Here is a 16,446-nt window from a genome sequence, read left to right on the forward strand (position 1 = left end):
TCCACATGGGAGGAAACAGACAAATCCAAATTCAGGGACTTCTGCAAAACCACTGGCCTGAACTCTTCAAAATGTCAGTGTGGTGAAAGATTATTTAAAAAAAAGAAACTGTGGTTTATTGTAGATAAAAGGAGACTAAACAGATGTGATAACCATGTTGAGTGCACGGAATTGATCACATACGGCCTCAGAATAAAAAGCAGCTGTAAAGAACAATTGGGAATATCTGAAAAGGGTATATATTAGATAACACTGTATTGATATTTAATCTCCTGACCGTGATAGCTTTATTATGGTTATGTAGGAAAATGTTCTTGTTCTTAAGAGATGCATGAGATGCATACTGAAAAATTTAGAGACAAAGTGTGAAAATGTTAGAAATTAAGTACCAAATGATCAGCCCCTCATGCCCTTCCACCCCCTCAAAAAAAGGGAAAAACATAGAGGTAAGGAAAATGTGGTAAAATTTCAACAACTGGTGAGTATGGGTGAATAGTACTCTTCTTGCAGCTTTTCTGCAATTTGAAATTTCTCAAAATAATAGGTTGGGGAAAATGGGATGGGAAAATATATAGCATCTCACTGGGCTTTTATGAGCATAGGATTCATTTATTTATTCAACTATTACTACTATTTCCAAGTGTCTAGGCCCACTTTCATGGAGAGATGAAGCTCAATTATGGATTCAGTGAGACCTGCACCCACATGTGAAAATACTGGGCAAAGCACAGAATGCCCCACAAACCTAAGGTGCCTCCAGGGGCAAAGAACAAACACTGGAAAACTCAGACAGTATGTGCTCCCATTCCAACCAACCCGGGCCTCAGGGCTCTACAGCAGATGGGTGGCAACTACACCCGCTCTGGCGGGGGCAGGGCTCTCTAACATTCTGGTCACACTCAGTTTAAGACTCTTCAGAGTGTGGGATGTGAGTGGCCTTTCCACTTGGCTGTATTCCCGTCATTCCCGGGACCAGGCGTTGGTAGCCTAGGCAGGTGCAAGAAAAAGTGATGGCAGCCCGCGCATCCTAATGCAGGACGGCCAGAGAAACCTGATCACAGAATCAGATTCAGTTCAAAGAAACCACAAACTTGCAGCAGTGTCCCCAAGGGATGCTGTCTTGTCCTCCTAATCCAGAACCCCAGAGGATGGCCCAGTTCATTAAGGCAGCTTCTAAGGTCCAGGGTCTAAACCAAAGTATATTCAGAAAGGCTCCCTTGTCCCTCCCAATACACCACTCCCTCTCCCCAGCTCCAGCCCAAACAACACATTACTTTACAGTTAAGTCTTTTTTTTCAAATAAAGACAGGCAATTAAGAAAGCAATACATAAAATACAGGAAACTTTGACGTGAAGTTGTTTCAGTGCAGTCGATACACTCGACAACCTTCTGTATACAAGAATCCTAGCTCAGCTGTCGAATAGCAGAAATGAACTTTAAGGGAACTAGATACAAGGCAAAATGCCCAACTGTTACTCTCAACAAGGGTGGCACACGTCCATCTGGCGAATGGGTCTCAGCACGAGTGCAGTGCTCTGGAGGGCTCTGTCCTCAGTCAGGACATGGGGACAAAACAAGTATACAGAAAAAACAGAAAGCCCTCCAAACCTTTCCTGTGTGCATTAGAAACACATCATGAAGCTGAACAATTACATTTTTTAAATGGATAATTTATATCAACACCTACGATAAGATGTACTTGATTATTTTTTAAGGACAAAAGCTATTTCAATTAAATATTTTAAATGTGCTAAGACTTTTCCTTTCTAGAGCAGAGTGTCATATCACAGTTCAATGAGAAAAGAGACAGGTTTAGTCGATTAACAACTTCAGAAAACCTCTCGTAGAATGAATGGCAAGTGCCCTGAAGAATTATATCTATATAATTATATGATATATATATAAGGTGGGCTCCCAAACCAGATTCCATGGCTCCCTGGCTCGCTCTGTGTGTTTGCATGGAAGAGAGCAATGCACTTTTGCACAAACCCTATCCCATCTACCTTGGAATTCGCTACCTTTGCAATCTCCTTCATGGAAGAGCCGTCCTTATATTTTAACCAGGTTTTCTGCTTTGCCTCTACTAACAGAACTAGTGGGCTCTGTAAGTTGAGTCATGTGGAGACATGTGGATGACTAAGTCTGCAGGATTATTTGGAGGAAGGATTATCACAACCCCCTAAAGCCAAGTACACCTTGGCTTTCGGTCTTTGTCCCCTTCTTCCCTACTCCTCAATTCCTTGCCCCACGCACCACCCTTGATCTCCTCTATCAGGCTTTACAAAAGGCAGTTCTCTTCGTGGAAGCAGTACCCTGCCCGCTGTGCCTGCTCTTTTCAGGCCAATCCTGGCGTTGGATGTGGGGCTGAGTAATTCACAAGGGCCGCCTCGTGGGATCTGAAGGGGTGAGAGACAGGCTCTACCTGGGTCTTACCTCCCAGGCCCTACCTGGATTTCCAGCAAAGATAACTCTCAGGGAAGACTCAGAGCTCTTCCTGCAGCCCGAGGGCTGGTTCCCTGAAGGTCACCAGTGGACCTTCCAGACCTTTAAGAAAACTAATAGCTTTTCCTTGCTTACACTGTAAAGGCCTAATAAACAGTCAGAGGATGAATCAAGAGAAACAGATGGGGCTGATTATTATCAATAAGATGCTAACGTCGTCAATAAAACAAAACAAAAACAAACAAAAAACAAGAGCAGAGCCCAAGGTTCCAAGTTGCTTTTGCCTAGGACTTAATTATGGCTTAAGATTCATCTCATTGCCTATTTGCCTCACATAAAGAGCTGCAGTCCTGCTACAAAGCGAAGAACTCAAAAACAAAACAAAACCCTACCTGGTAGGATAGAATAGATTAATTTTGATGTTTTATAACTTTTCAATGGTTTATTAAAAGTTGACAGTAATTCCAAAAGAGTGCTGGATACACTAAGGTATGGAAGTGTACATGGAAGCACAGTTTTTATTTTAATGTCCAGTATTTAATATAATAGTTACATGTATTTTGTGTAATTCCCAATTATGGTGGGGATATTTACCTTTTTCCCCATTTTTTATTGTGGAAAAATACACATGACATAAAACTTACTATCCTAACCATTTTTAAGTGGTATTAAATACATTTGTATTGTTGTAGAACCATCAGTACTGTTAAAAAAGAAACAACAGGTCCCAAATGGAGTCACTTGTGCTGAGCTCATCAAAACTTACTACCTAACCTAAGTATGGTTTCAACCTTCCCCAGGAATGTGACCTTTAACCAGCCAGCTTGAAATTTCCTTGTAAGCACTAATAATGTATTCAGCCTGAGAGACCCCTTCCTTTCCCTTAGGAGGGTGACCTTGCCAAAAACAACGAATTCTTTGCTAATAATTTCATGTTTCCATTTCCTCTCTACCTTAAAAAACCTTTCCTTTTCTGCAGCTCGAGGGAGCTCCTTTCTCCTGGCTAGATGGGATGCTTCCTGATTTGAGAATCGTCCAATAAAGCCATTCATGTTCAGAACTGTTTTCCTCTTGCAAATCTGAAGCTCTATACCTGTTAAACAGTAACTCACATTCCTCCCTTCCCCCTAGTCCCTGGAAACCACCCTCTACTTTCTGTCCCTATGAATTTCACGACTCTAAATACCTCATATAGGGACTTCCCTGGTGGCGCAGTGGTTAAGAATCCGCCTGCCAATGCAGGGGACACGGGTTCAAGCCCTGGTCCGGGAGGATCCCACGTGCCACAGAGCAGCGGAGCTCGTGCGCCACAACTACTGAGCCTGCGCTCTAGAGACCGCGAACCACAACTACTGAGCCCGCGTGCCGCAGCTACTGAAGCCCATGCGCCTAGGGGCTGTGCTCCACAATAAGAGAAGCCACCGCAATGAGAAGCCCACACACTGCAACGAAGAGTAGCCCCCGCTCACCGCAACTAGAGAAGGCCCGTGGGGAGTGATGAAGACCCAACGCAGCCCAAAAAATAAAATAAATAAATAAATAGATAAATAAATAAATAATACCTCATATAAATAGAATCACGTGGCACTTGTCTTTTCATGACTGGCTTATTAAATTTATTTTAAAATAAATGTAACAAGTGAGTCAATTTAAAGAAAAATATGAGGTAGATGAAGAGTAAAGATGGTACATGAATAAGTGAAAAATCGTGGCACAATCAATGAAGCTTGGGCTGAGACAGTTCAAATGGGAAGAGAATATTTTTTCCGTATTAATCTTCACAAACCCTTCTCTTAGTTTCAAGGGGGAAGGTCATGCTGAGAAAAGCATCTATTTGCCCCTGTTCAGCCCCCTCCTTGCCCATGTTCAAGCTGTCCTTGAGTGTCCATAACTGACTCCGACCCGACTGTCAAAACCAGGCTCAAATCCTGTCCCCAGAGCCCTCCCCGACCCGGGCTCCTGCGGCTGCACTGAATTCCTTCACCCACTGTTTATATGCCTCTGGGGCGCTCACCCCATTTTACTCTGTATCACACGTATGTCTTTCTAGCCTGACTTCATCCCTTGGCCATACTCAGGCCTAACCCTGGGCAGGCGTGGAATAAATGCTTGCTCTGGGCATGACGGGGATGGGGTAGGAGGCTGATTCCTTGTGAGGGAGAAAGGGGAGAAGCTCAGTGGGCAAAGAGAAGTGGGGGACCCTGGGTCTCCATAGCTTCCGCCTGGGTCCCCACTGCACATCCTCTGACTCAGGCCTGTCCTCAGCCAGGCCCCGACAATAGAATCTGGCCACTGGTTCCTGTCTCAGGAGACAAAGGGTTCTTGTCTCTGTGTTTACCAGGAAATGGGTGGGGAGGGGAAGCAGAATATGCCACCCCAAAATACGCCACTTTAGCAAGTGGATTGTTTCAAGTTGAAGACTCAGCCCAACTGACTCAGAGAGAGCTACCTTCCCCTTAACTGCTTGAAAGAACTTGGATAGAGGCCTGGCCAGGAAGAGAGCTACTGGCAAAGCGATCTTCCATAACAGAAAGACTTCTCTGCATCGCAGACACCTGTTTACCATCACCTGCTCCTCTCACCTTCCTGTGAACTGTCTTCTCCTCTTTGAAGGACATCCCGAGCCCTTTCCTAGCTCAGGATGGCACAGAAGCCTTGTTTTCCTGACCGTCTTTGGGTTTCACGCCTTTGGGGCCCCTTTACGTACAAAATTTGTTTTTCTCCTGTTAAGGTCTTATGTCAATTTAATTACTAGATCAGCTATAGAAGCTAGAGGGTAGAAAGGAACGTTTTCCTCCCCTACAGCTGCAAAAATCACCACAGCCAGCAAGAGCCCCCTGGCCTCTGGCCATCTCAGGGCCTGGGGCGAGAAAAGAAGCAGCCCAAATCCTTCCAGGGCGACAAATCCAAACTTTTAGCAGCTCTGTCCTCACTGCTCGTGTGTTTCCCTCATGGACACCCCCTCCAGCCTCCCATTGAGCAGCAAGGGGTAGGCTTTGGGTGTAAAAGTCATTGCTGAGTTTTGGTCTAGAATTGTACTTCCACGCCCGCCAGACAAAGGGCATTGGTGCTAAGCTCTCCAATCAAGGCCCCCAAATACAGAATGCCTTCCCCACCACTGGGGATGAGACTTAGAATTCCAACCAAAGTGGCCGGATGTGCCCCAGCTGGCTGAGCACGGGAGGCATCGGGAGATCCTCCTGGCAGGAAAGCTACCTTTGGTAAAGGAAAGGAAAAACCCAAAGTGGGAACCTCATGCACACATCTCCTGGGGATGTACCATTCATTTATCAATGGATTCTCATTTACCCAGAATCAAACCCACCCACTTCCCGCACATGTGAAGGAGGCAATATCAAGAGGCAATGTTTTGGAAGGCATGTGGACCCCGATCCTAGGGTCCGCCGAGCCTCATGATCTTCAGTGGTTTCGGGGGAAGAGCATTTGTAGTCAGACCTGGATCAAAGCCTCAGTTGACTCTTTTTAACCGTGAGGCTTGGGCCCATTGCTGCATGTCCTCCAGCCTCAGTTTCCCTGTCTCTAAAGACGGATTCTTGTTGAAAAAAGGAATCTGTTACTAAAACAAACAAAATCTGAAAAGAGCTGAGTAGAAGAGCCTGGAACATCTTGAGAACTATGAGTAGATTCTGTTCAGTAGTTTCCAGGATGTCTCTTATTCTCTCCTAATTTTTAGAAATTCAAAAAAAGAAACAAGGCAATGTCTTTTCACTCTAGACTATTCAAAGACTATTCTACAGGGAATTCTGTGGCGGCCCAGTGGTTGGGACTCTGCGTTTCTACTGCAGGGGGTCCGGGTTCCATCCCTGGTCGGGGAACTAAGATCCCGCAAGCCACGTGGCACGGTCAAAAAAAAAAAATGTGAGCCTTCTTGAGGATGGCTCCCGGCAGGTGCCTCTAGCTGGGGTGTTCTCCGTCTATCATCAGGGTCAAGTCTCAGCCTGGACTCTGGTGCTTGCCATCCTCAACCTCCAGATGGAAAAAAGTAAGGATGGAAAGCTACTTCTCCTGATGTTCTTGTGTCGAAATTTCCAGGCATATCCTCCCTCTTGGGGAGCCTCCCTTCCTCGTTCTGCCCGTGTTGAGCCTTCAGTTGCCCCCCAGCCTAACAGAACCTCTTCACACGATGTCACCTCAACCAGCTGCAATGGCAAGAAAGATGCACCCGGACACGGCCCTCCAGAGGGCTCAGGCTTCCAGCTACAAGAGGCCAGGGCAGGGTTGTCTTCAGAATTAAGGACCAGACAGAAGTCGGAGCCCTGTGTCCACCCTGGCCTTGCTCTTGGAGCAGTAGATCCTTGCCGATGTATCAGAAGGAATCCAAACACACCCCAAATACCAAGAAGTGGCCAAGATGCCGGGCTTGGTGGGAGATGAATCAGGACATCAATAGGTTCTAGAAAAATGTTAGCAGAAAAAGACTCTTCTGTAGAGAGACAGAGAAAACAACAACTCATCCCAAAGAGAGCCATCTAATAAAAATTTCTGGCAAAAGGACCAATTCCAAATTTTGCTAAACATACACACATATGTGTATATACAGCAAACAAAAATTTCCCAGAAAATCTTTAACTTCAGAAACACCTAGTAGTCCAATAACTACTAGGTGTAGTCCAATGTAATTTCAGAAACACCATTGATGTCCAATGACTTCCTAACACTATCAATTGTGTAAACATTTCTTTAGAATTTGCAAAGCTGAATAAAACCCCTCCTCTGTAGTGTTGCAGTCTGGAGGAGAAGGGGGCCCTACTTCATCCTGGCTACACACGGCTCCTTTCTTGGTTTATAGCAGAGAAACAGCCAGGTGAGTGGAGGAAACTCTGACTCCCTCCGACCCGAGATGGGAAAAGTGATGGGCAGAGGCCTGGGGGATGGGATATTCTTGTAAGGACCACTGCCTGTGTTGCCAGGGAAATTAGAGGCCATCTATTGAATAGTTTAAGGGAAATTAGAGGCCATCTATTCAATAGTTTATTTCCTTCTTTGAGGTCAAAACGCTAGAAATTGATAGAACTGGGCCCAGTCCTGACTTGTGCAGTTTCCCTATACCACGAAAATGGATATTTTCATTCCTCAAGGCATTTTTGTCCCCTTAAACTCTGCAAGGAAAAAGATGAACAGATTTTGGGTCACGGGCTTTATTCCTCAAGGGCTGCTGCTTTCTGGGGGAGGAGGCCTCAACTTCCTCAAAAAGATTTCTAAAAGCACGTGGTAGGAGGATTTTTGTGAAAAGGCCCCATCTACTGAGGACCAGTTGGAGAGAACAGCATAGAAGAGGGAACATTTCCCCTTCGGGGAGGAGGCCCTGCCATTTTCACGAGAGGAGAAGGATTTGGTGACTTTTTTTGCTTATGAACTTCCTGCCGTCATCTCTCCAGTGAGAGATGAAAAGGGCAGATATGGGCCAGAGCTGGCAAGGGCCTCCACTCGTTCCTGTAAAACTAAGAAAGGAACAAAGAACCTGTTGTCCTGGGCACCCTTGGAGCTGAAAACAGGAGCAGGAGCCAGGCCGGCTGGGTCTCGCCCGCTGACCCTGGAGCCCGGGCAGCGGCCAGTGCAGGGTTTCACGGAAAGGCAGCTCTCCTTTGGGTCACACCGCTGTTGTCTCCGAGCTGGACTAAATCACCACTGCATCTAACCGAGCAGATGTTTTGCGGCAGAGTCAACTACCAATGTAGCAGCCAGCCAGGGTCTGTAAAGGCCGAGATAGATCCAACTCCAAAGGATGCCACTGTCAAAATTGTGTGCCCAAGTGCAGCGTGGGCAGGGACGCCAGCCCCCGACAAAGATGGAATCAACTTCTAGGACACACTGTGCATTTCCAGGATGATCCAAAACGCCCTCGTAAGTCAGCGAAAGTCATGCACGATCTACCACTTGCATGCACAGAAAACACTGGCAGGATACGCACCCAGGCAAAGAAATAAAATAGCCAACAAGCAATCAGAAGTGGCTCTAGGGCTTCCCCGGTGGCGCACTGGTTGAGAATCCACCTGCCAATGCAGGGGACACGGGTTCGATCCCTGGTCCGGGAAGATCCCACATGCCGCAGAGCAACTAAGCTCGTGTGCCACAACTACTGAGCCTGTGCTCTAGAGCCCGTGAGCCACAACTACTGAGCCCGCATGCCGCAACTACTGAAGCCCACGCGCCTAGAGCCCGTGCTCCACAATGAGAGAAGCCACTGCAATGAGAAGCCCGTGCACCGCAACGAAGAGTAGCCCCCGCTCGCCGCAACTAGGAAAAGCTAGCGTGCAGCAACGAAGACCCAATGCAGACAAAAATAAATAAATAAATAAATTAATTAATTAAAAAAAAAAAAAGAAGTGGCTCTATCTCAGGAGGTGGTTCATGGTAATACTTATTTTTATTTTTTGCACTGTGCTGTCTCCACAATGTACATGTTCTACTTAGCTAATCAAAAAAGAAATCCTTATACACACTACTATATGTAAAATAGATAACTAATAAGGACCTACTGTATAGCACAGGGAACTCTTCTCAACACTCTGTAATGACCTATATGGGAAAAGAATTTAAAAAAGAGTGGATATATGTATAACTGATTCACTTTGCTATACAGCAGAAACTAACATAACATTTAAAATAAACTATACTCCAATAAAAATTAAAAAAAAAAAAATCTTACATGTTCTTTTTAAAAACCTTCCCCAATATCTCCAATCAAGATGGGCAAAACAGCTGTTTGGGGAACTTGTACTTACACTTGCTCACCTCATTCTTTAAGGCTGAGTTTCATCTTTCCTAAAACCACCTCCTACCTGGAATTATCTGCATCGCCCCCAAGGTCCCCAGGACATCTGGCATAGTCCCCTATTACGTCCTCATTCCATTATATGATACTTGTTTACAGTTCTTTCTCCCTTAAGTTGGGTAACTCTTCAGGCTTCCCTGAAGAGTTATAGGTATTTTAGCAAATAGCACCCACTCAAGAAATATTTTCTGTAAATTGAACTTAATTGTTGCTACATTGGTAACAGTGTGAGCAAAGAGTTGGTCAATCCTCATAGAATTCCTTGACACACTGTTCCAAACACTAGTGGTGCCTTGAAATCAGGAAACACCTTAAGGAACTGGGGGCAAATTGATTAAGCTAGTCATAGCAGAATATCCTCGGGACTTCCCTGGTGGCCCAGTGGTAAAGAATCCTCCTTCCAATGCAGGGTATGCAGGTTCGATCCCTGGTCAGGGAACTAAGATCCCACATGCCGCAGGGCAATTAAGCCCGTGCACCACAACTACTGAGCTCGCCGCCTCAACTAGAGAGCCCAAGTGCCACAACTACAGAGCCCACGTGCTCTGGAACCCACGCGCCACAACTAGAGAAAAGCCCACGCACCACAACAAAAGATCCCACGTGCGTCATCGAAAAACCTGCGTGCCGCAACTAAGACCCGACACAGCCAAATAAATAAATAAATAAAATATTAAAAAAAAAAGAATATCCTCGATGAGCATGATAGGTAAATGTCTTATGGCAAAACGGTTACTGCTAATTATGAACAGAGCTATGTCCTTCCAAAGCACCCCACCTGTCCTGCTTCCACTGAAGGAAACAGGGGCTGTGTCTATGGTGTCCCTTGGGGTGTTTCAGACAAATGGAGTTTCAACTGTTTTCAACCCAAGTCAAAGAGCTTCTCTATCCTGTTTGCCATCAGATATTCTTTGAGAAAGAATGTGAACAGGCAAGCACTGATAAATTAGAATTAGTGGAAATGTGCATTAACAATTCTTAGAAATAGATCATGTGTAAGACAAAGCCATAAACTTTGATGACAGCAAACATTTTTTAGAAGGGCCCGAAGATACTGAAAGACATACCTAATATTCTGTAGCAAATAATTATTGTGAGCTTCCTGTGTCTGCTGCAGGAAGCAAACCAACCTTTTTGACAGGTGTGGCTGGTTCTAGGCGTGGCCTGCCCTCAGATGCCACAGCATCTGAACGAATGGCCTGAGGTACAGGCAGGTTTCCAGATATGGCAAAAGAGGAAAATATTTGTTCTGCTGGCTAACACTGCACACGACACAGACACTATGCAAGGAGACAAAATGCAAAGCGAGTTTTGCATCCAATGACTTGAACTTGCTTCCAAATGACCTCATGAATACATTCTCCAAGATCTTCAGAAGAGGAGAAATAGCTATAAATCAGAGAAGAATAGTCACTCTGTATGTGATGTTTCAAGAGAAAAAAAATGGAAAGGAATAACATGAAGTCACATTAAATTCTGTGTTTGAAGTTACCGATGTTGAGGACATGTATTTATTAAATATGGGAAACTGTATTGGAGGCAGATGTATTCTGAATTTAAAAGAAGAATTTAAACGCCCAAAGTAGCTGTATCAGATTTGGGCACATTCAGTTCTTAGTTATGATGCAACCAATGGCCTTGGTCAAATCAATTCATGAGATGCTAAATATTTCTGCATGTAAGTACTGAGTAAAGTAAAGGAAAAGAAGTTAAGAGATGGAGAGAATTTGTTGGCAGTTTTTTTCTGCTGCAAGTTTATGATCTAAGATTCATAAGCAGAAATAGAAATAATAAAAGGTACATATTTTTTCTCATTATTTCTGGATTATTTTCTCTTTTCATCCCCTCCCCCAAATAATCCTTTCCATAACTTCACAGGTTTCATAAATATCACCCAACGAATTGGCTGTCAGCTCAGAATTCCCCAGGACTTTAGCCTTGAATCTAGACACACGAAAATGGTAAAAGGATGCTCTGTTAAAACTGGAGAGTCAGGGCTTTCCTGGTGGTGCAGTGGTTAAGAATCCGCCTGCCAATGCAGGGGACACGGGTTCGAGCCCTGGTCCGGGAAGATCCCACATGCTGCGGAGCAACTAAGCCCATGCGCCACAACTACTGAGCCTGCACTCTAGAGCCCGCGAGCCACAACTACTGAGCCCATGTGTCATAACTACTGAGCCCGCGTGCCTAGAGCCCGTGCTCCTCAACAAGAGAGGCCAACGCAATGAGAAGCCCATGCACCACAACAGAGTAGCCCCTGCTCGGTGCAACTAGAGAAAGCCCACACGCAGCAACGAAGACCCAACGCAGCCAGAAATAAAATAAAAAACAAAACAAAACAGAAAAACTGGAGAGTCCCCAATTCCTGACTCCCAGAGCATTGAGATAAGCACTGAGTCACAACATACAGGTAATCACACCTGCCTTCATCCGTCATGGTTTCAGAAGCTCTACACCCACACATCCATCCAAATGGCTAGACTGAAAAAGTAGCCGATAGCAAGTATAGATGAGAACAGAGCATTCAGAACTCCCACACACTGTTGGTGGAAGTGCAAATTGACAAAATGACTTTGGAAAACTCTTGGGCACCGTTTACTAACGTTGAATATATAAGCATCCTACAACCCAACAATTCACTCCCATATCCCTAATTGAAGCATGTCACACGTGTTCCCCAAAAGACATGCACAAGAATGTTCACCGCAGCATTATTCAAAATAGTCCCACACTGGAAACAACACAAATACCCATCAACAGTAGAATGGATACACAACTTGTGTTGTAATCACAGAATGGAATACATGCTGTATGATTCCAGTCATATAAAGTTCAAAAACAGGCAAAACTAATCGATGGCAATAGAAAGTGGTTACCTTGCCGTGCAGTGTTTAGAAGGGAGCCCCTGGGGGGCACTGAGAACGTTCTGTGTCTTGGTCTGGGTGCTGTGCTGTGTTTACTTTGTGACAACTCATCTAACTGCGAACTGATGTGTGTGCTTTTTCTTCATCTTGTTTTACTCTGGTGGGACTTTCTGAAATGCAGCACTAAATGCGAGAGGGTTTCATTCAGAAGCCACAGAGCAGCTAACAGGCCCTGGTTGTGCCTCTTCCCCAGACTGTAAGCCACCACTCTCCTCTTCCAATCTTGTGTTCCAACCTCTAGCCAAGTGAAGAAGTGAAGGGCTGTACCAGGGGCGGGCAGTCTGAGTGTCTTGTGGTTTTGCTATCAATGCTGTTGCACAGCTGCTAAGAAGCTTGCAACTCCCCCAGGGACACAGACCCTTCCAGAAGTGGCCAGTGGTGGGGAACGACTGCTACCCCGTGGCATTGGGCAGGGCTGGCCAAGGGAGTTTTGAATTCTGTGTGTCTGAACTGGGGGTGTGGAGTGATGGGGGTGGAGTTTCAGGAGCCTGGGCACCCCCAGCCATCCACTTGGGCTGGAGTGTCCCAGTGAGGCGACAGCAGGAATGGAAGGGGGGGGGTAAAGGAGGATAAGACGGTACACAGGGGCAGCGACAGCCATCATGACCTGGTCCAGCTGGGATCCCCAGGGGGCCTGCACACCCAGCCGGAGCCTCTTTTTGTGAAGCTGTTTTGCTGGATCCCTCTTTCTACCTGAGGACAAAGGGATCTTTAGAGATGGGCCCAGTCCAGAGGTGATGAGTCCAGGTGGGGATGCGGGTGGAGCTCTGGTGACGTGCCTGCCCAGAGACACTCTTCCCCCAACTGAAAAGGGACTGGGAAATCACGGGGGAAGGAGGGGAAAGTAAAAAGCCTTTATTTTCCCATACTCTAGTCTTTGGGGGAAAGGGGTGGGGAGAAAGAGGAAATAAGCTGCAGCATTTGGAGAGAGCATCGACAAGAAACCCGTCATCCTCCTCCCGGCTTCCCGGATTCTCTTCAGTAAAACACCAGCAGAGGGCCTGGGGCAGAGCTAATCAGCTGCTCCCTTATTGGTAAACATTACAACAGCCCGTAACTCAGAACTGATGGAGGAAGCATGGCTGGAACATAGGGAGAAGGGGTTCTGGGCCCTCCCTCTGCTTTGCTAGGGAGGAAGCTTAAGGCCTATCACACATCTTCAACTTTTTATTTTTTTACACACTAGCTGGGATCCCCTAATTGCTTTACGAGCGTGACGTCTTGTTTCTGCAAGAGGCTTCTGATGCTTGAATACTTTTAGAATCTCCAAGGGGCTGGCATCTGTCATTTGTCCATTCACCAAACATTTACTGAGTGTATGCCACATGCCAGACACCATTCTGGGCACTGAAAACACAGCACTGAACACAGACCAAATCCCTGCTCTCACAGAGCTTACTTTCTAGTGCTGGGAGTCAGAAGACACATGATTAGGCAAGTGAATCTATGTCAGGTCTGTACAAGTTCTACAAATTAAGATAAAGCCAGGGGTTTCCCTGGTGCCGCACTGGTTGAGAATCCGCCTGCTAATGCAGGGGACACGGGTTCGAGCCCTGGTCCGGGAAGATCCCACATGCCGCGGAGCAACTAAGCCCATGCGCCACAACTACTGAGCCTGTGCTCTAGAGCCCGTGAGTCACAACCACTGAGCCCGCGTGCCGCAACTACGGAAGCCCACGCGCCTAGAGCCTGTGCTCTGCAACGAGAGAAGCCACTGCAATGAAAAGCCCGCGCACTGCAATGAAGAGTAGCCCCCGCTCGCCGCAGCTAGAGAAAGCCCACGCACAGCAACGAAGACCCAACACAGCCAAAAATAAATAAATAAAATAAATAAATTTATTTAAAGAAAAAAGATAAAGCCAGCTAAGGGGACAGAGGAAGGGAAGCTCCATGGGTAATTGCTTCCTGGAGGAAAGGCATTCCAGGCAGAGGGAACAGTAGGTACAAAGGTCGGAGGGCAGGAGCCTGCTTGGCCAGGAGCCGGGGTGCTGGAACAGACAGATGGAGGGGAAGACACTGTAAGAAGAGCCGGTGAGGGCAGGGAGGGGTCAGATCCCACAGGGCTGAAGGATTTTGGTTTTAAATGGAAAACTACTAAAGGGCTTTGAACGGGAGGGCCGTGACTTGGATTCAGAGGAACTAAAGTCAGAGCATCCTCTCTGCTGCTTAGATAACAGCCCAGAGAAGGTGGGTCGGTGATGATGACGCAGAGGTGCCAGGCAGGGGTCTACTGCAGTGGTGGTGAGGGGTGGTCCGACCCTGGGTCTATCTTACGGGTAGAGCTGCAAGGATCTGGAGGGGGAGGGGAAGGCGGTTATGAGAGAAGAGGCATCAGGGTTGATGCAAGGCCCAAACACCTGGAGGCAGGTTACCGGGATGGGGAAGACCAGGGAAGAAGCAGGTTTGTGAAGGGAAACCGAGGGCTCAGTCTCGGTCTTTGTAAGTTTGAGATGCCAAAGGTCAGGCTGAGTGGGCAGCTGGATGCAAACATCTGGATTCCAAGAGAGGACCAGCGTAGGGATGGATACAAGTTGGGAATCACCAACATATAGATAGGATCAAAGCCACAAGCCTGGATGAGATTGCACACGAAGTTACTCTAGAGATCTCTCTGTAGACAATATATTGTACTTACCACGTGCCAACACTGTGCTAATAATAAGTCCTTTACAGCTATTGACTCAATCGTCCTAACAATTCGGAGGTAAAGCTCCGCCATTATCCCCATTTTACTGATGTGGACACTAAGGCACTTACTCAGAGAGACAAGGGGACAGTGCAGAGGCCTCTGGGTACTCCAGGGTCAGGAGGGCAGGGATACCAAGGAGGAACCAGCCAGGACACTAGAAGCGGTGGCAGGTGAGGTGAGAAGAAACCAGGGAGCGTGGTGTCCCCAAAGCCCACAAGTGTCCCTGCAGGGGACAGGAGGTGGGAGCTGACCACTGGATGGAAAAAAGGGACATCTTTACTTTCACTAACCTGGTTCTGAAATTACTTTCCTCCCATTTCGAATGCAGGCAACAAATCCCAGTAGTTCTCTCAGCCCCTGAGACTCTGTCACCAGCAGCAGCCCTAGGTGTTTTCACTGTCGGTGCAGAAGTACCATGTGTGCTCATCTCTGCTTCCAGACGACAGCAGTTCCTAGACCCACAGCCTCACTTGGCTTTTTAACGTGTCAGTAAAGAAGTACCTATGCTATGAAATCACACATGTTAAAAATCTGATCCTTGTATCCCAATACAACTGTTTCCCCTGTCAGCCTACATATTTTATATCATGCATTTAAAATATCCTGAGAAGGGGTTCATGACACCAGGAAAGGTTTAAAGATCTCCAGCTCATCTCAATATTGACCACAGACGAACAACCAAAAGCCACCGCAGGTGGGGAACAGCATCCTAACCTAGGGCGCCAGCTTGGCCCTTAACCTCGCATCCCACAAGCTAAGGAAGCCCAGACACTTCCTGATGACTGTGTCTGGGGCAGGTGAGGTTAGATCACAGCTCACATGCACCCTCACCGAGGATGATGCCACAAAGGAAGATGACTGTGATGCATCCCTGCAGCCACCGGAATGTGCCCAGCCCAGGTATGGGGGATGGGTGGGCAATTGCTTCTTCTCTCTACAGGGGTCTCACTTGAGACGACTCTGCTACCCCCACTCCTGCTCCTTCCCTCTCGTCTGCCCTTTGGGCTGCTCTGTGCCAGGCTGAGCTGCTGTTTCCCTGTGACCGCAGCTCTGCTCTGCTCTGCCTTCACTTTGGAAACAACTCAGAGCGCTCCTCATCATACCCCGCCCCCGTCATCTGGCTCTCCTGACTTCTCTGCTGGGCAAAATGGAGGGATTAAAACAAAGTCACTGTTCCACGCTTCCAAACAATCAATGAGAGACCCCAGCACAGAAGCCACAGCCTCTTCAGGCTGGCTTTTTTTCCATGTCACAGGGGTCCCACATCAGCAGAACGAGGGTCATGATGGAGCTTTCCTTTATAGGGTAATTAGGAGATTCAATGAGTTGGCAGCTGTAATGCACTTAGAACAGTGGCTGGCACGTGGTAAACACCATGTACATCGTTAAATAAAGACCATCTTGACTTTTCTGATTCCCATTTTAAAAAAACCAAGTAAAACGCCTTTTAAAATTCATAAATTCAGTGTTAACCAACATAGCATTCAAGAATAACTGACATGAACCTGGAAAAAGAAAAGGTATGGTGGAATGCTTACAGTCATTCTTAAATTTGAAAAGCTTAAAGGAGATGTTAAGGGTAACGAGAGATCCT

General features: G+C 46.6%; 1 protein-coding gene across 8 annotated transcripts in view; it reads right to left on the reverse strand.

Annotated features, from left to right (window-relative positions):
* RIN2 (Ras and Rab interactor 2) overlaps nucleotides 1-16,446 on the reverse strand; it is a 226,994-nt gene that overhangs the window by 49,991 nt on the left and 160,557 nt on the right. The gene's annotated exons all lie outside the window — the stretch shown is intronic.

Source organism: Eubalaena glacialis, chromosome 13, assembly GCF_028564815.1.
Source record: "Eubalaena glacialis isolate mEubGla1 chromosome 13, mEubGla1.1.hap2.+ XY, whole genome shotgun sequence".
Taxonomy (NCBI): domain Eukaryota; kingdom Metazoa; phylum Chordata; class Mammalia; order Artiodactyla; family Balaenidae; genus Eubalaena; species Eubalaena glacialis.